The 20,708-nt window shown below is 45.7% G+C and overlaps 1 protein-coding gene across 3 annotated transcripts in view; it reads left to right on the top strand.

The window, feature by feature from the left end:
- The window catches only part of APH1B (aph-1 homolog B, gamma-secretase subunit), a 213,777-nt gene that overhangs the window by 155,286 nt on the left and 37,783 nt on the right, over positions 1–20,708 (top strand). The window contains exon 8 of one of the 3 annotated variants that reach the window (XR_008618570.1): positions 6,516–6,707. The exons of 1 other annotated variant lie outside the window; for it this stretch is intronic. The gene's annotated coding sequence lies outside the window, so the exon portion shown is untranslated. Of the gene's footprint in view, positions 1–6,515; positions 6,708–20,708 lie in introns of those variants that run through there. One more of the 3 variants, XM_028494907.2, reaches the window with a different exon arrangement.

Below are 20,708 nucleotides of genomic sequence, written 5' to 3' on the forward strand. Positions count from 1 at the left end.
AGTATCTTAATGGTTTAGCCCACAGTCTATTCCCCTTTGTTAGGCCATCTCTTTTTATCATATTCTATTGGCAACAATCAAAGAGAATCATGGACCTTTTACTTTGATATTCCGATAGCCCCTAATCAGACTCATTCTCTAGAACCTGAGGCAGAGGTATTGAGAACCAGCCCTTTGGGTCTTTCATGGGACACTCTGCAGGCCACCACTCCCTCTGGGGTCCCCTGCAGGCTGGCTGAGGCTTCATCAGGCCCTCATCGCAGTTCTGTTTCTCCCTCTGCCCTATCCTGCTTCCTCCCTCCTTCCTTTTGCAGGTGTTGATGCCTAATAAACACCTTGTGCCCCAAGTTCTGGCTCAGCATCAGCTTCTGGAGAAGATGGCCTGAGACAATTATCAAAGTAGTCACTGCTGTGGGCAACCACCCAGAGCTGAATCACCCGTGGAAACTCCTGGAGACAGTGCAGAGCACGTGCCTCAGAGCGGTCCTGCCTGAGGAGTGAGGGAGCGCAGGAATTTATCTACCAACGCCCCTCAGACACGGGTGAGGGCTGCTCCTGGGGAGTGTTAAATCCAAGCCGTCTGGGCCTCCCCAAGTGGCAGCAGCCCGGGAAAGCCCTCAGGTGATGATGTGGGGTGATGGCCACAGAGAGCCAGGCCTGTGGGCAGGGAGATGGAGAGCATGGAGAGGATGTAAGTGGTTGAGACACTGACAGGGATGCTACATTCACACACGGGAATATTAAACAGCAGTGAAAAATGAATGAACTATTTGTATCAATATGGATAATTCTCACAAAAATTATATTGAGCAAAACAAGCAAGTTACAGAAATTTATAGAAAAGTTTAAAACGTACAAAACAATAGCAATTTTTTTTTTGAGAGCTATATATACATAGTAAAAGTTGAAAAAGATGATGAACGGTCAATTCAGGAGAGTCATGACCACTGACGGGGAGGGAAGGAGAGATGGGATTAGGGACGTGTACACTGGATATCTTAAAATAAAGCTGTATTTTAAGTGTCTTCTTTTTATACTGGGTGGTAGGTACACATATGACCATTACGTTATATTCCAAATTTTTTATATGTCTGAAAAATTTTCAAATTAAAAAATGTTAATAACCAAAGTTAAATTTAATTAAAAGAATCCAAATGGGGCTTCCCTGGCGGGCGCAGTGGTTGAGAATCCGCCTGCCGATGCAGGGCACACGGGTTCGTGCCCCGGTCCGGGAAGATCCCACATGCCGCGGAGCGGCTGGGCCCGTGAGCCATGGCCGCTGAGCCTGCGCGTCCGGAGCCTGTGCTCCGCAACAGGAGAGGCCACAACAGTGAGAGGCCCACGTACCACAAAAAAACAAAACAAAACAAAACAAAAGCAAAGAATCCAAATGATCGGAAAGAAAGAGGTATTAGCTATTGTGAAGGAAAGGACTTTTTTTGCTTGGTTTATAACTAAAAATAGCATTAAGGATCTTTTTAAACGTAAAAATGCATCTATGAAATGAGCACAAGAAAATGTAATAGGTGGGACTTCCCTGGTGGCGCAGTGGTTAAGAATCCACCTGCCAATGTAGGGGCACGGGTTCAAGCCCTGGTACGGGAAGATCCCACATGCCGCGGAGCAGCTAAGCCTGTGTGCCACAACTACTGAAGGCTGAGCTCTAGAGCCCATGAGCCACAACTACTGAGCCTGTGTGCCACAACTAGTGAAACCCGTGCACCTAGAGCCCATGCTCCGCAACAAGAGAAGCCACCGCAATGAGAAGCCCGCGCTCCACAATGAAAAGTAGCCCCCGCTCGCCACAACTAGAGAAATCCCGCACGCAGCAATGAAGACCCAGTGCAGCGAAATATATAAATAAAATTAATTAATTTTTAAAAAAGAAAATGTAATAAGAACTACCTTTGGAGAATAGAAATACTTTCAACTTCACACCTTCTTTATTGCTTGATCTTTTTTTTTAAACATGAGCAGAAATTGCTTTAAAAAAAATAAAAGGACCTATGATTCTACCAGTCTAACAGCACTATTTTCATTAATTCCTTTTCAGACTTTGCCCACACACATATATACTGTGCTTAGTCGCAATCATATTGCACATATATTTTATAGTCTACTATTTTCACTTAATCACGTGTGATAATATCCGTAAATGTTTCTCCATTTCTATATAGACTGAATAGTCATCATTTTAACGGCTGCATAATGTTCAGTTGTGTTGATGCATAGTGGTCCACAGCAGTTCCTTATTTTGGACATTGATGTTGCTTCTAAATTTTAGATATTGAAATAACTTCATGATAAATATACTTGTGGAGGTTTTTGTTTATGTTAAATATAACCTTAGCAGAATACCAGGGGTGCAATTACTAAGTCAGGGGGCGTGACCATCCGCGTGGCCTTTGCCATGTAACCCGTAGAGCTTTCCCTTTGTCAATAGCTATTTACTTAAAGCCCTGGGTCCTCCCAAATGCCTAGGAATCTTCATTTTAGAAATAATCTATTTTGGGCTTGTTTTTGTTTTACTGGGTTGTGGGGAGGCTAAAGTAGACAGCTGGGAGGAGATGGGCCAACCCCAGTTTGCCCAAAGAAATGTCTATTTTCTAAGTGGCACGAAGAATTTAGGAGTAAGACAGACAACTCATTTCTTTCTTTCTTCTTTTTTTAAAAAAATATTTATTTATTTATTTGGTTGCGCCGGGTGTTAGCAGGCGGGCTCCTTAGTTTTGACAGGCAGGCTCCATAGTTGCAGCACGTGGGCTTCTTAGTTGTGGCATGCGAACTTTTAGTTGTGACATGCATGGGGGATCTAGTTCCCTGACCAGGGATTGAACCCGGGCCCCCTACATTAGGAGGGCGGCATCTTATCCACTGCACCACCAGGCAAGTTCCTGAGGCAGACCTCATTTCTAATCTTGACTGCTAGTGGCATGGTGTGTGACCTTAGCAAAGTGGCTGGCCCTCTGTAAGACTCAGTTTCTTCTCTGAAATAGAGATATCAACTGTATCTACCTCTCTTGTCTGCTCTGAGGATGAGGTGAGAAAATGCACCTCAGTGCTGGATGTAGTCCTTGGCCCATAGTGAGTGCTCTGAGGATATGAGCTGATTTTAAGATCAGCAAAAAATGTTCCTCCCAAGACCGCGCCTCAGGGGCACAGAGCCCAGCCCTGATGAGGCAAAGGCTGCCGAAGCTGGACCCACAAAGCTTCCTGGTAGCAAAGCAGATTCCTGGATGAGGGGCTGATATTTTCAATGGCTCTGATGCTGGTGAAAATTAAGTGATTGAAGGAAGCCAGCAGGCAGGGGTAGAATGCAAAGAATCTTCTCTGGACTTGTGAGTCTGTATTATCTGTTTTAGCCCAAAATGAGAAGAAAGCGGTGTGCGTTGAGCAACTATTACGTCCCAGGTGTTTTACATGCACTTTCTCCCCCAGGTCTCCCTACAGTGATGAGGAGAACTTAGAGTCTTCTAGGTGACCTGGGCTTGATCCTAGCCCTGACCCACAAGCTGTGGAACAGCACCGAACTATATGTAATGTTTCCTAATGTGTAAAATGGGGGTGATTATCACGATGGCTTGAAGACACCATTTCTGTAAAGCGCCTGGCACATAGGCACGCAGTGCCAGCTATAATTGGAAACTTGCCCCTGGTTGCACAGCTAGAAAGTAGCAGTGCTGGCACTGGGGCCGGGTCTCCCGCCTCCAAAGCCCACAGTCTGTCAACACATCACATTTTATCTCTTTGCAAATACTATGGTCTGTGTGATACAAAATACTCGAGAAATATTTTTACGGTGATTCAAATAAAGGATTCTTCTGGGCTTTTTGTATTCTGTTGAGTGTTCTATAATCATGAAATTCATCTCTCCAGTCACTTCTGAAAGTTTCCTTTCTTATACAAGAGCTTAAAAAGGATGGAGTCCCCAGAATGTAGGAAGACTTCCTTGAGATCAGAGTAGCCAGCCAGGAACAGAAAGGCAGTCACCTGGAACTCTTCCCACCTCTTCCTGGAATTACGAGACGTTAACAAGAGGGGAAGCAAGTTCAGAGAAAAACGAAACCTCATTTTCGAGCCTGGGGGATGTTCACTACTCCTTGTTGAATCTGTTTGGCTAATAGATAAGGAAACTGAGGCCCAGTGAGTCATGTTGGTCATAACTGCTCCACGCTTTCGTGTCTGAAACAAAATTACGAACCACCCTTGGGTTTCTGGTAAACAGTGTTTAAGGTTTAGCATCAATATGAATGATTGTATATGAGAACGTCTCTTGGTCGTGCAGTTAAATTACCACCTTTCTAAAGTAATCCTTGCCTGGACTACATTGTGGCTGGAGCAGTCCATTGCACGTGAAATGCCCATGGGCTCCACAGGCGTGCAGAGGTCTGAATTAGGGAAAAGATGTGCCACTTGTCAAGATGCAAGGGAACTTCATGTATTTCATCTTTCTGGTACCAGACTCAATACAGGGTCAAATAACTCCTCTTTGCAATGGCCCCATGTGAGGGGCTTGATTCATCATACTAGGTTTTTTTTTTTAGCCTGTTGGACCAGAGTAGGGGCTGCTTAGGAGCGGAGGTCAAGGCTTAAAGAACTGGCTCTGCCCATAGTAGGTACCTGATCTAGAAGATGGGTGTAGTAATATTTACCTCCAGTCCTATGGCTTTTATACAGTCTATAGGCTGATGCCTCCCAAATTTGAATCTCCAATCCCAGCTTCTCCCCTGAGCTCTAGATTCGTTTATATGACTATCTCCTGGACCTCTGCTCTTGGGTGTCCAATAATCAACAGACTTCAGACAGAACTTTCCATTCCCCGCCCCTCCAAGCCTGCTCCCCCCGCCCACCCCATCTGCCTCTTCTCTGTAACACCATCAGTTTTCACCCACCTGCTCAGGCCAAAGACCCAGGAGTGCTGACTTCTCTTCCTTTCTGTTCCACACTTAATCCATCAGCTAATTCTGCCAGCTTTCCCTGCAAAATACATGTAGAACCTGACCATTTCTCACCACATCTACTATTTCCACCTTGTCCCGGCATCTTTTTTGCCAGAACCTATGAATCCCTGTATCCAAATAATGTTTTTAAATACCTAAAATAAAATACTGAGGATTACAAAGGAAACCAATCATATTGAAATACAGTTATCAAAATATTGTAAAGAATAAACTTATGATATATTAATAGATGTGCTTTATTATTACCACATGAAATGAAAAGATCTAGTGGCAAGTCTAATAACTATTATAATTCCAAGGTAGTGTTGAATATAGACAATGTTTCTAGACCTGCAGTAACTGTGTATAATGGGATATAAAAACATCTGTGATTTCTAGTGGTGTCAAAGTCACAGGCAATGCTTGTATTGTGATTTGTTGCCTACATTGATCATTGAAGGAAAGGATAAATTTAGAGGGTAATGAAAATAAAGATATATATGCATATATATGTGTCTGTGTGTGCATATATATATATACACACATATATATATACATATATATATACATATATATATATATGTATATATATATGTATATTATATATACTATCCCCCCTCTTCCCTGCTCCCATCTAAGTGCATGAACTCCCTGAATTCCGGATGGGAACATCTGATCAAGTCTACACTGCCAGCGTCTCTGGCTTGGAGTTTTGCAGGAGCCTCCAGGCTCCAACCTGGCCACCCTCTGTCCCCTGCAGTCTACACAGCAGTCCCAGGGATCCCCTCCCTGTGTGTCATATTAGATCACTGCCCTGCTTCAAACACTCCAACAATGTCCTGTCACCAAAAATAAAACCCGAAGTTCTCACCACAGCCAGCACGGCCCTACGTGATCCAGGCCCTGGCTATCTCTCTTCTCCAAGAACAGGGCACCAGGCCGGAGGAAGGCCTGTGGGTGCTGAGCCCACCTCCTTGGAAGGCATCAACGAATCTCCTCTCACAGCACACTCCCGGGGCTCAGCTCCCACCCCAGACTGAGGACCCCCTCCCACGGCCCACAGTGCTCCCAATGAGAGGCGTGTTGGGAAACACCTTTCCAGAAGGGTACTAGCTTAGTCCATTTGGGCAGCTATAACAGGATACCACAGCCTGGGTGGCTTCTAAACAACAGAATCTTATTTCTCAGAAGTTCTGGAGGCTGGAAGTCCAAGATCAAGGTGCCAGCATGGTCGTGATCTGGTGAGGGCCCTCCTCCTGTTTATGGCCGGCAATTTCTCACGTGTCCTTGCATGGAGGAAGGGGCAAGCAAGATCTCTGGGGCATAAGCTCAACCGCGAGGGCTCTACCCTCGTGACCTAATGACCTCCCAAAGGCCCCCCCCCGCCAATACCATCACCTTAGGGGTTGGAACATCCACATGTGAATTTTAGGGAGACGTAAACATTCAGACCATAGCAGGTACTACTGCCTCCCGTAACTGACTCTGGAATGGGCTTGGAAGGCCGTTCTGGTCTTGGCCCGGTTCTGGGCCTTGTTCTCTCCCGGTCTGACTCACCTGATCTCTCAACTTTAGGTCTCTGCAGAGCCCTGACCACCTCCACCTCGCTCCACCCGTCGTGCTGCCTGTGCCCAGGTCTCCTACGGAGCCGCCTGAAGGGCCAGCCTGTCGGCCACAGGAGAAACCAGCCCTCCCCTTTAATGGCCTCCTACGTCTTGAAGCAAATAAAGGCAATGATCTAGCCCGAGTCCCAGCCTGATTCACCAGGTTCGGTTCCCAGTTGTTGAAATTTCCTTTCCAGGCCTCTCAGGAGCCAGGGCTGTATGGAGTGGTTGGATGGGGCTGGCCCTGGGCCGTGTGGAGTCATATATCAGGATCTGGGGTGAAACTGGGTGTCTTCAAACAGGGCCGGGCTGAGAGGTAGATACTAGGCCAAACAACAGGCCTGCCCCAGCTCAGGCCACCTGAACATAAAAAGGTGAGAGTACCAACAGAGGCCACAGACCATATACCTCAGCATCTGAAAGTGATAAATCAATCTAACAAAATGTGAATTCAAATATGTTCTGTCCTCCTACCTTGACAAATACACCTTCATAACAAGAAGGAAAGCCAGGCTCAGATTTAGGATGTTTACCCTCCTCAAAGTTTGAAGTCCACATAGGGCAGCACGGCCCCCAACCCCCAACCTGTAGGTCTCCCTGCCCTGTTTTCCTTCCACTCCCAGCTCTGTCTCACACCATGCGGGGCCTTAGGTGAATGCACCTCCACACCCCGCCCTGCACACACACAGCACCCTCGCCCCCTCCAACACAAGCCGCTGCCCTCAGCCCCCTTCCAGCCAGAGGTAAGCACAGCAGCTGTGCAATGTGAAAAACAGGTCTTGCAGGCCCTGCTGTTCGACTTGGAGACCCTTGGGCAGGGAATTTGGGAGTTTCTGGTACCCTGAGGTTGGTCTAGGAGGGAGGCGCAGGTTCCAGGGGGCATAGCCACTTGGCCCCATGAACTTCTCAGCCCATGGGAAGGGGGAAGACCAGAGCAGTCCCATAAAGTGTAAGGCCCAGGATGAGTGCCCTCTTCCCCAGGTCTAAGGGCAGTCCGTCCCTGAGCCCACAGCTGAGCAGGCAGACCTGCGAGGGTACTGGAGAATGGAGCCTAGAGAGCTTGCTGTTCAGAGGGTGCTAGGGACAGAGCTGCTAAAGCTTCAGAGGCAAATCCAGCTCATTTTTGGCTGTTTCCGAAAACCTGCCCTTAAAGATTTCGCTCTCATTGAGGATCTAAAAAAGAATCCCCTGCAAATATTGGATTGGCCAAAAAGTTCTTACAGAAAAACCCAAACGGGATGTATGTATATGTATAGCTGATTCACTTTGTTATACAGCAGAAACTAACCACACCATTGTAAAGCAATTATACTCCAATAAAGATGTTTTAAAAAAAAGAAAAGAAAAACCCAAACAAATTTTTGGGCCAACCTAATAGTTTCAGAACATTCTGTTGTAAAAATTCTAGTATGTTGGTGAAAAATAAGTTTTGTTGCTTGATGATTTCACCTTTCATAAAATATTCTATCCATCCAATGTAAAAATCAGAGCAGGGTATTTAAAACTCTTTCAATAAACACAGGCACGAACAATGAACCTCGAATAGTTGTTTTAATCTTTTTTTTAATTGAAGTATTGTTGATTTACAATGTTTCAGGTGTACAGCAAAGTGATTCAGTTATATATATATACATATATATATATTCTTTTTCATTTTGGTTTATTACAGGATATTGAATATAGTTCCCTATGCTATACAGTAGGTGCTTGTTGTTTATCTGTTTTATATGTAGTAGTGTGTATCTGTTAACCCCAGATTCCTAATTTCTCCCTCCCTGCCCTTTCCCCTTTGGTAAGCATAAGTTTGTTTTCTATGTCTGTGAGTCTGTTGCAGCATTGATATTAACCTTGTTTTTAAATTATGACCAGTTCAAGGGAGAAATACCAAGGGAAATGGGAATAAAAAGTTAAAGTAATTTTGAAAAAATAAGTGAAGTGGGATAAATATAGGAAGAAACAGAGATGTATGCATAGACTATGAGAAAAAGAAGCACAAAAGACCTATATACACAAATGAATATTCTTACACTGGTGCCTTTTAAGACACTGTTGCTAAAGATTTTAAAACCATGTTGCGTTCTTACAACCAGAGGCACCAATAGCCATATATCATCCCTTATCTCTAAGTACTTGTCCTGTGAGTTGTATGAACTTGTGTGACAGGTTTCTGGTTTCTCAACCCTTTCTAGAACTGTCTGGGCATGAACCTCTAGCCCCAGATCATGGAGGTGGTTCATCTTATTTCATAGTCATATAAAAGCATTAAGCAGGTGATAGGAGTTAGGCATCTAAATCAACAGGACTCTCTTTTGCCCCTATAACAATCTGTCATCCATAGTAACTAATTTTTAGATAGGACTGGAACTTTTTTTTTTATAAGTTTATTTATTTATTTTTGGCTGCGTTGGGTCTTCGTTGCTGCGCATGGGCTTTCCCTAGTTGTGGCGAGTGGGGGCTACTCTTCATTGTGGTGCCTGGGCTTCTCATTGCAGTGTCTTCTCTTGTTGCGGAGCATGGGCGATAGGCAAACGGGCTTCGGTAGTTGTGGCACGGGGGCTCAGTAGTTGTGGTGCACGGGCTTAGTTGCTCTGCGGCATGTGGGATCTTCCTGGAGCAGGGCTTGAACCTGTGTCCCCTGCATTGGCAGGCGAATTCTTAACCACTGCGCCACCAGGGAAGTCCCTGGACTAGAACTTTTTAACACGTGACATCATACTCTCTCTGTTGGTCCTCCCTATAGCCCTATAGCTAAGGGCAATTGCCCATCCTTGAGATACAGATAAACTGAAGAAGAGAACAGTGAAGCTGCTTGCCTGGGATCTGAGAGCAAGTTAGTTACTGGCAGAGCCAGGACAGGAACCAGGAAGCTCCCAGGTCTCTGCCTTCTGGTGCTGTGGGCTCACCCCTTTGCCTGACACCCTTCCTCCCCATCCTCCACCTTCCCCTCCTGCTGTCAGTGGAGAAGAGCTCAGGGTATCGGACAGCCACATGACTTGGGTGTGGATGCCTAACAGTGACAACAGGGAGACATCATCCTGGGCTCTTCTAATGGGGGGTGTGGGTATAACCAGCTGTATGTGGCAGCGAAGGACCTAAGAGGCAGCTCTGGAAGGACCTGTTTCCAAGAAGCAGAGGAAAAAAACTGGTCCAATGGTGCTTTGAAATTAAACACATGACATCCAGGTGGGCTGAATATGGAAACAAAATAATAGCCATGCTTTAGAAATTACCGTCCTCGCCATGTCTGAAGACACTGGCCCAGATTAAAAGGGAAAGAGGGAGGGAAAGGGCAAACCAAGGAGGCCAAGCTGCTGCTTTGAGGCGAGATTGCCCCTGAGGAGAGGCACCAGGCCACCGTTCTTAGCTGCAGCCAACTGTGCCTGCTGGATGACCCACAAGTAACTCAAGAGGAGGCCTTAAAAGAGTCAGAGCTTAATAAATGCGTGTCGGGTGGGAGAATGACTGCTGGGTGGCCTGATGGATGGCAGGAGGGACCAGAATGAAGAATCAGTGCTTTGCCATCAGTGTTTCCACAGTCAGAGGGATCTGGCTGCACTCTCTGGAGCTGCATTTTCAGGTTGGGATATTGGATTCTGCCTTTAACCAAATTTTCTTTTTTTTTTCTTCTTTTTTTTTTTTTGCATTACGCGGGCCTCTCACTGTTGTGGCCTCTCCCGTTGCGGAGCACAGGCTCCGGACGCGCAGGCTCAGCGGCCATGGCTCATGGGCCCAGCCGCTCCGCGGCATGTGGGATCTTCCCGGACCGGGACACGAACCCGTGTCCCCTGCGTCAGCAGGCGGACTCTCAACCACTGCGCCACCAGGGAAGCCCTGTTGTTTAGTTTTAAGAGTACTTTTGTCCATGTGGCAGAAGAAGAGTACTGGTCTTGGAGTGAGAAAACCTGGGCTCTGTTCCCAGGTGAGACATTTCATCCATTTGAATCTGAGTTTCCTAATTCATAAAATGATACGATTCTCTAGACAGATAATGCATCTGAGCATTCTCTTCAGATGTTGACTACTAGTTATAATAATACTTATTGAATGCCCTCTAGGTGCCAGGCACTGTTCCAAGAGCTTTACATGAATCAACTCATTTCGTCTTCATAACATCACTGTGAAGGGGTGGGGCATTGTCACTACCCTCATTTCTAGATAACAGAACCGGGATGCCAGCCCAAGGCCACTCACCCAGGAATCGGAAGCCTTCAGATACAAGCCAAATAGTCTGGCTGCAGAGCCTGCCCTGCACGTACTATACACGTGCTTATGAGTATCACTGCCATCACTGTCTGACTGTAACTTAGTCAAGCCTGTTGGTTTTGGAGGGGGTAGCTGGGTGGCATTAGCATTGACATCACCACCAAAGGCTGATTTCAAAACTTGTACAAAGCCCACCATTATTGCTTGTATCTTTATTTGCTGAAACCATTGATAGAGATGTTTTTGTAGATTGGTGGCCCATGAGGTTGTCACAGAAAAGGAAACTGAGGTTCAAAGAGGTGAAGAGCCTTAGACCATGGTCACCCGGCCAGGAAACAGCACTGGTGGGATTCCAACCAAGTCCCCAGAACCCCTGCATCTGCCCTCACATCAGGCCACCTCTTCTTGTCTGTGCATTCCCACTTAGATCCTGAGCTCAGGCAGGCTGGACACTGGGACAAAGTGAGGTACACACTTTTCTCCTGTTACTGGGGTTCTACGTGAATAAAAAGCAATAGTTTACTGAGATGGGTGCGGTGAGGCAGAGATCATTTTGGAGCACAGGGTACCGTCTGGGAAAGGAAGACAGGGACAGGACTCAACAGTGGGGTCAGGGTAGGGGGCTGTGCGGTGATCAGAGGGCAGCACAGGACACCAGAGGCAAACCTGCCCTATTCTGCAGGCTTCCCTCAGGCCAGCCTGGTGTTGAGAAGAGGTTTGAAATGAATGTGTTTACCCCACCATGACCCTGCCACGTGGCTCCTCTCCCCAAGGGAGTGTGTTTCTGGTGCTCATAGCACAAGTGGTTCCTCAGGTGGGATCTGGTCTCTGGGCTCACCTTGGTATGTCTGCAAGTTCCATCTTCTCTGCTTTAGAAAGCTAGAAACACACTTTTCTTTGAATGGGCAAGTCCCACCCACACTACTTAAAAATAAGAGTGGGCAAAAACAGCAAGCTGGGCTCCCAGACACCAGTGTTTTTCATCCTGGCCCCAAAATCCAGGGGGATGATTGCCAAAGGCTCTTTCAGTTGCCTAAACGTGATGTCCACCTCAGACCATCCAAAGACGTTGTTCAGAATAGCCCCAGACAGGAGCCCAGGGCGTTTTGAGCAACTCAGGAGCTCAACTGAGTCACAGCTTTGACTGTGGTCAAGACTGGTTTTTTTTTTTTTAGGTCAAGACTGTTCATCTAAATAAGGCACAAGAAAAGCTGGTGTTTTAAGCCATTGGAACAAGATGAAAATAGCTCCCCAGCCTCCCTCTCCCTCACTTTTCCACCTCCGACACCTGACACAGAAGTCACCGGGCCCACAGCCAGGGCTCCATAATCCAAACTGTGGTGAAGGGGATACCCTCCAAGGAGGCTCCCCTGTTAGCTTTGGATCCACAAGAGAGGACGGGCCTTGGACTGCTGGGCCTTGCTTGGCCTTCAGCTCCAAACGTCTGAGACGTGAGAGACAGCATGTGTAGGGCTCTGATCACCCCCTATGAGGGCACCAGCTGACCAAACTGAATGACGTGCCATCAGCCATGGGCTGCGTCTGGCTGATGAGCAAAAGTAGCTGCCTTTTCTGGAGCATATGCGCAGTAGAGATTTACATTAGACCCTCATTGCTAACGTCAGGTTGGAAAGAGCAGCCACCCTGAGCAGAAGAATAAATTGGAGACGGACAGTGACTGTACTCATCAAACTCCATTAAACTGTGGGCTCCATGAGGACAGTGCCACATCGACCCCATTCACTGTCCTTCCCAGCACTCAGTGCCTGGCCCATAGTAGTAAATGGTAAATAGAAGCTGTAAGTAGTTACTGAGTGGGCTCAGTCTCTCCTCTTGTAGCTACTGGAATCAGTGTGCTTTCTTGGAAATATCAGACATTTCAGACCCAGCTCTGTTGAATACCTTTAGTCCACAGTTTCTTTATCTGTAAAATGAGTATAAGGCTCCCCTGCCTTTCTCCCAGGGTTACTGCATTGAATATGGGAAGTGCTTTGAAAACTAAAGCAGGGACTTCCCCGGCGGTCCAGTGGTTAAGACTCCATGCTTCTGCTGCAGGGGGCGCGGGTTTGATCACCGGTCGGGGAACTAAGATCCCACATGGCGCACAGAGTGGCCAAAATAAAAGAAAAAAAGGCACAGAAAATTAAAGCATCTTATACAGGTTAGGGATTATGACTATTGTTGATGGGGGATCTCTTCCCCTGAACTCTGTTGTGCCCGACTTTGAAAGCAGTCAGAACCTGCAAGTACGTCAAAGATGTGAGTTTCGGGCTTCCCTGGTGGCGCAGTGGTTAAGAATCCACCTGCCAATGCAGGGGACACGGGTTCGAGCCCTCATCCGGGAAGATCCCACATGCCACGGAGCAACTAAGCCCATGTGCCACAACTACTGAGCCTGAGCTCTTGAGCCCTCGTGCCACAACTACTGAGCCCTCGTGCCACAACTACTGAAGCCTGTGTGCCTAGAGCCCGTGCTCTGCAACAAGAGAAGCCACCGCAATGAGGAACCCACGCACTGCAATGAAGAGTAGCCCCCGCTTGCTGCAACTAAAGAAAGCCCGTGTAGCAACGAAGACCCAACACAGCCTTAAATAAATAAATTAATAAAAATAAAGTTCCCTTAAAAAAAAAAAAGATGTGAGTTTCTTTGGATCATGAAAGATGTTATCTTAATAGATTTTTACGCTTTCCGCTTTCTGTTATGGTACTGAAATGTGGCCGTCTCTGCGAGTGTAATGTTGAAGCAACATCCACCAGAGGAACGTTAGCATCATAAGTGGCTAATTGTGAGCTGGGTACTCACATCTGAGCAGTTGAGTGAAGACTTGGAAATTCTTCACCTTTCCTATGCACATTAAAATAGAACTGACCCAAGTATCCTCTTTAAAAACAAACTTTTTGAGTGTTTTGTATTATCATGACAACCAGTGACTACAAACATTAGCTATTCAGTGAGTGGCTTTTCCAGGGGTGGGCACTGGGCCAGGAGTTTGACCAACATAATTTCATTTACTCCTTTCTTCAGTGCTATGTGGTCAGTAGTATTCCCATTTTACAGATAGGAATAATACCCACTTGTCTGCTGGTAATCTTGGGAAAATTGTTTATTGTCTCTGGGCTTCAAAGCCATTTTCCCAAGACCACCAGCAGACATCTGGATTTCTCCAGCAGTAACAATGAAGAGACAAAGAGAGTAATGATTGGGACCAAGCAATGGAATGACAGCAAGACCCTTCTGTTTTGTTACAGGCCGCTTCTCTCCTCCTTTTCCACCTCAAAGCCATGTAACAGGCTATAGCCATCTACAAGCTGCCATCCAGGACTGTTCAACCACGGCGCTGGGTCTGGCTGCACCTGAATCAAATCAGATCAGTGAAATGTACCCAGGTGTGCCCTACTGTCAGGGGTTAACCGGACCAACAAGGTGCTTAAGGATAGTTTGGAGCAATCACGTGGGAACTTAGCTCTCCAAACCACTGCTGTCCTTTCCAAAGGATGCCACGGGAGACTCCACTAATTCCACCAAGGGGTCGCAAGGGCCATGTTGGAACCACCTGGGGAGATTTAAAGTACTGATGCCGGTGGACCTCCAGAGGTTCTTACTGAATTATGCAGGCAGGGCCAGGGAAGGGGGAGGTTTTCAAATTTACCAGGTGGTTCTAACAAGCAGGGGGTTGAGAATCACCGCTCCAAGGCTTTTGGGAGCTCTTCCTGTAGAAATGCCTTCAAAGTCTCTGGCACTTCCCTTGAATCTTGTCAACAGTAACTAATCTTCTTACTCTAAAGATAGACTGGATTTTTTTAAAAAGTAAGTTTATTTCTTTATTTATTTTTGGCTGCACTGGGTCTTCATTGCTGCGCGTGGGCTTTCTTTTTAGTTGTGGCGAGCGGGGGCTACTCTTCATTGCGGTGCGCGGGCTTCTTGTTGCGGTGGCTTCTCTTGTTGCGGGTCACGGGCTCTAGGCATGTGGGCTTCAGTAGTTGTGACTCGCAGGCTCTAGAACACAGGCTCAGTAGTTGTGGCACACGGGCTTAGTTGCTTCGCGGCAAGTGGGATCTTCCCGGACCAGGGCTTGCACCCGTGTCCCCTGCGTTGGCAGGCGGATTCTTAACCACTGTGCCACCAGGGAAGCCCTGATAGACTGGATTTTTTAAAAAACTGCTAAAGTCGTTCAGAACTGGATCTGTGGAATAAGAGCGAAATACTGCTCTCTGTCCCCAACTGGAGGAGAAACCTCAGAAACGCACCTGGGTTCATCATGTGGCTCCCCAGGTGGATTCAAAGGTATAATTCACTGAGCACACACCAGGGGCTGTGCTGGGGCCAGAGCTCTCAAGGAGATCAGAGCTGGTTCTCCAGGCAACTGGGGGCCAGGACCCAGGTCTTGGATTCCCCTGCCACTGGAGCTTCCTCACAGTGACATCTATTTGAGGGGCTTTGCTAAATGCCCTGTCCCCCTCCTGCCACATGGAGTTGTGCCCTCAAAATGTTCCTGGTTTCTGAGGCAGAAGTGTTCTGTGACCAGCATCTCTCCAGGCTGCATTTGATCCCAAGCTGTGGCCTGGGGTTGAAGGTGAGCGACCTCCTGTCCCCTTTGTCTTGCCTGCCCACAGGTCCTGCCTACTTTGCCTCATCTCTTGGTGGAGGAGGTCCCAGAAGTAAGTTCTAGAAAAGCAATCAAAGTGTCAGAGAGGAACGAAACTCTGGGATAGACTGACAAGGGGAAAGGGATCATGTGACTTAATTTTTCATGGTAGTACTGTGCTCTGACCACTGATTTCACATTGTAACCTTAGCGGGTGTCTAAATAGTTCTAGACCTCAGTTTCCCCGACTGTAAATAAAGGAAACATAAATGGATAACCTTTTTTTTTCTTTTTTTGTTTTGTCTTTGTTCTGTTTTTTTTTCTTTTGAAGTATAGTTGATTTATAATGTGTTAGTTTCAGGTGTACAACAAAGTGATTGTTGTACATATACATATATATATATTCTTTTTCAGATTCTTTTCTATTGTAGGTTATTATAAGACACTGAATATAGTTCCCTGTGCTATACAGTAGGTCCTTGTTGGTTATCTATTTTATACATAGTAGTGTGTATATGTTAATCCCAAACTCCTAACTTATCCCTTCCCCTTCCCTTTCCCCATAGGTAACCGTAAGTTTGTTTTCCACGTCTGTGAGTCTGTTTCTGTTTTGTAAATAAGTTCATTTGCATCATTTTTTTACATTCCACATAGAAGCAGTATCATATGATATTTGTCTTTGTCTGACTTCTTACTTCACTTCGTGTGATAATCTCCAGGTACATCCATGTTGCTGCAGATGGCATTATTTCATTCTTTTTATGGCTGAGTAATATTCCATTGTATAGATATACCACATCTTCTTTATCCATTCATCTGTCAATGGACATTTAGGTTGCTTCCATGTCTTGGCTATTGTAAATAATGCCGCTATGAACACTAGGTTGCATGTATCTTTTCTAATTAGAGTTTTCGTATTTTCCGGATATGTGCACAGGAGTGGGTTTGCAGGATCATACGGTAACTCTATTTTTAGTTTTTTAAGGAACCTCCACACTGTTCTCCATAGTGGCTGCACCAATTTACATTCCCACCAACAGTGTAAGAGGGTTCCCTTTTCTCCACACTCTCTGCAGCATTTATTATTTGCAGACTTTTTGATGATGGCCAATCTGACCGGTGTGAGGTGATACCTTGTTGTAGTTTTGATTTGCATTTCTCTAACAATTAGTGATATGGAGCATCTTTTCATATGCCTGTTGGCCATCTGTGTGTCTTCTTTGGAGAAATGTCTAGGTCTTCTGCTCATTTTTTTGATTGGGTTGTTTGGGGTTTTTTTATTATTGAGCTATATGAGCTGTTTGTATATTTTGGGAATAACGCCCTTGCTGGTCATGTCATTTACAAATATTTTCTCCCATTCTGTAGGTTGTCTTTTCATTTTGTTTATGGTTTCCTTTGCTGTGCAAAAGCTTGTAAGTTTGATTAGGTCCTATTTGTTTATTTTTGCTTTTATTTATTTTGCCTTGGGAGACTGATCTAAGAAAGTATTGCCGCAATTTATGTCAAAAAATGTTTTGCCTGTGTTCTCTTCTAGGAGTTTTATGGTGTCATGTCGGGTTTTTTTTGTTTGTTTTTTTTTTTTTTTTTTTTTTGCAGTACGCGGCCCTCTCACTGTTGTGGCTTCTCCCATTGCGGAGCACAGGCTCCGGACACACAGGCTCAGCGGCCATGGCTCACGGGCCCAGCTGCTCCGCGGCATGTGGGATCTTCCTGGACCGGGGCACGAACCCCTGTCCCCTGCATCGGCAGGCGGACTCTCAACCACTGCGCCACCAGGGAAACCCATGTCATGTCTTATACTTAAGTCTTTAAGCTATTTGGAGTTTATTTTTGTGTGTAGTGTGAGGGTGTGTTCTAACTTCACTGAGCAAATGCAGCTGTCCAGCTTTCTGAGTACCACTTGCTGAAGAGACTGTCTTTTCTCCACTGTATATTCTTGCCTCCTTTGTCAAAGATTAATTGACCGTAGGTGTGTGGGTTTATTTCTGGCTCTCTATTCCATCTAAATGGGTAATCTTTAGCATCCTTTCCAGCTTTAAAATTCTGTGCATGTAAGATCCTATGAGCCTGAATTTTTAAAATCAAGACTAGATTTTAAGTTAAACTCATTACAAGTCTGGCCTCTGCTGACCAGGGGGACCAAAAATGGATGGACACAAAAGCAGAATGTCCATATAGAGCATGAAAGCCAGAGACGAGCCTTGCCGGCCTGCGGTGTATTCTAGATGTGTCCACACAATGAGTTTCCAGACAAGGCTGGGAACAGTGCCCTGAGGCCAGTGTGAAAGAAATGCTTTCCTTGCTGTCTGTTATGTAATTGTCATGTCTGCTGGTGGTGGTCATAGAGGTAAGAGGAAATCATTCTGGAAGGAGGGCAGGACTTCTACAAGTACTACCTCTCAGCTTGATGGTTCTGGGGAGAGGCAAGACTTGCACGTGAATCCCCACATTTCTGTAGGCCAGAGGAGGTGGTGGAGCCGATAACTTGGACCTCATGGAATAGTGTAGTTTAATGTTGAGAGTGGAGTCTGTCAGTCAGCCCTGGTTTCCAGTCTTGGTCTTGCCATTTACTAGCTGTGTAACTTTGGGCAACTTATTTCACCTCTTGGGGCCTTGGTTTTTTCATTGGAGAATAAGTAGGGATAATATGCACCTTGCAGGGTATAGGGCCATTGGGATATGACAAACAATGCACACAAAGCGCCGGGCACATGGTAGGCGATCAGTGCACAGTAGCTAAAAAAGCACCACAAACTCCAGGTGTTCTGTCACCTCGACAGTTCAAGAACCACCTGCACTATTTATTGCATGATCTACCCAGCTGGCCTCACTGCAGGTGGAACTAGCCATTTACCTGAGGAATGGAAAGATCTCCAGAAAGCAAAGACATCTGCTCAAGGGAGGAGAGAGGGACCCTAGTAGCTAAGACCCCTGGATCTTTCTCTGGCCCTTCCTGCCACCCCTTTGACAAAACAAGGAGACACTACCCCCCATCTTTGGGGGTAGAGACACTAAATGATAGCCGCTCCAAAAAACGTGCTAGCAAGAACATAACATAAACACAGAGCTTCACTGTAATCCCCAAACCCAAATTATTCAAATGTGGGCCAGGGACCAGCCCAGCATGGGAGGGCGTGACTGGGGGGCACCCATGTGGTCTCCTGGAAGCCTCTGCCTGACAGGACAGCATGCGATCAAGATGACAAGTCTCTGGCTAACTCCAGGTTGCACGCATAATGTGCTTATTATACATTTAAGTATATTGTTGATGTTTTGAACAGGCAGCTTCAACATCATTTCGGTATATCACTATTATTAAGGAGAGTTTTAAAAAATAAGATCCTTTGTACTTGGGAAGGGGTGGTGAGGGAGGAAGGCATCAACATTGTGCTGCAAGCAGACCTTTTTAGCTTTCAAATGATGTCACTTAACAAGTTCCACCGAAATACACTCAGGAAACAGCCCCAATGCACAGCTGCTTGTGTCCGAGGGGATCTGAAAAGCTTGCCCATTCTGAACTGCCTTCCTCACCACCTTGCCCCAGACCTAATGTGGCCACCGTTAGCTACCCTTTTGGGTCACAGTCCCAAAGGAAGAGAAGAGAAGGGACAGCAGGAGTTAGGTTTATTAGCTCACTGAACATTGGAATCACGTGGGGAGCTTTAAAGATTAGGGATGCCTGGTCTCACCGCCCAGAGATTCTGATATGATTGGCCTGGGGTGCATCCTGGGCACTGGGAGTTTTTAAAAGCTCCCCACGTTATTCTAAGGTACAGCCATGATTGAGAATCACTCTCCCATGCCCTCTCGCCCCAACACTCCACCCTCACTCCCTCCCAGAAAGCAAAGACATCTGCTACTACTCCAGCCCTGGTCAGTACAGCAAGCCCTGTGGCTCAGCAGACACCCAGCAACAAACTACAAGGTAGATATTGTTATTCCCATTTTACAGATGAAGAAATCGAGACCCAGAGAGGCTAAGTTTTCCACAAGGCCATACAACTAATTAATGGCAGACTGGATCTCTCTGGCTTCAAAGGGGTTCCCAGTTCTTCAGGCTGCCTTGATAACTTGGGAGCATTAACTCATGAAGCTATTAATACATCAGAGGATTTTGTTTATATTAATAACAGCCCCTCACATTTTTATGGAGATGTTATGGATCAAAAAGCATTTTCTTTTTTTTTTTTGAATTTTATTTATTTTTTTATACAGCAGGTTCTTATTTGTCATCCATTTTATACACATCAGTGTATACATGTCAATCCCAATCTCCCAATTCATCACACCACCACCACCACAACCCCCCGCCGCTTTCCCCACTTGGTGTCCATACGTTTGTTCTCTACATCTGTGTCTCAACTTCTGCCCTGCAAACCTGTTCATCTGTAGCATTTTTCTAGCTTCCACATATACACGTTAATATACGATATTTGTTTTTCTCTTTCCGACTTAGTTCACTCTGTATGACAGTCTCTAGATCCATCCACGTCTCTACAAATGACCCAATTTCGTTCCTTTTTATGGCTGAGTAATATTCCATTGTATATATGTACCACATCTTCTTTACCCATTCGTCTGCTGATGGGCATTTAGGTTGCTTCCATGACCTGGCTATTGTAAACAGTGCTACAATGAACATTGGGGTGCATGTGTCTTTTTGAATTATGGTTTTCTCTGGGTGTATGCCCAGTAGTGGGATTGCTGGTTCACATTCTATTTTTAGTTTTTTAAGGAACCTCCATACTGTTCTCCATAGTGTTGTATCAATTTACATTCCCACCAACAGTGCAAGAGGGTTCCCTTTTCTCCACACCCTCTACAGCACTTGTTGTTTGTAGATTTTCTGATGATGCCCATTCTAACCGGTGTGAGATGATACCTCATTGTAGTTTTGATTTGCAATTCCCTAATAATCAGTGATGTTGAGCAGCTTTTCATGTGCTTCTTGGCCATCTGTATGTCTTCTTTGGAGTATTTCCATTACTCTAGGAGGTGGATTAAAAAAGATCTCACTGTGATTTATGTCAAATAGTGTTCTTCCTGAGTTTTCCTCTAAGAGTTTTATAGTGTCCGGTCTTACATTAAGGTCTCTATCCATTTTGAGTTTATTTTTGTGTATGGTGTTAGAGAGTGTTCTAATTTCATTCTTTTACATGTAGCTGTCCAGTTTTCCCAGTACCACTTTTTGAAGAGACTGTCTTTTCTCCATTGTGTATCCTTGCCTCCTTTGTCATAGATTAGTTGACCATAGGTGTGTGGGTTTATCTCTGGGCTTTCTATCTTGTTCCATTGATCTATGTTTCTGTTTTTTTGCCAGTACCATATTGTCTTGATTACTGTAGTTTTGTAGTATAGTCTGAAGTCAGGGA

Source organism: Physeter macrocephalus, chromosome 11 (assembly GCF_002837175.3).
Source record: "Physeter macrocephalus isolate SW-GA chromosome 11, ASM283717v5, whole genome shotgun sequence".
Classification (NCBI taxonomy): domain Eukaryota; kingdom Metazoa; phylum Chordata; class Mammalia; order Artiodactyla; family Physeteridae; genus Physeter; species Physeter macrocephalus.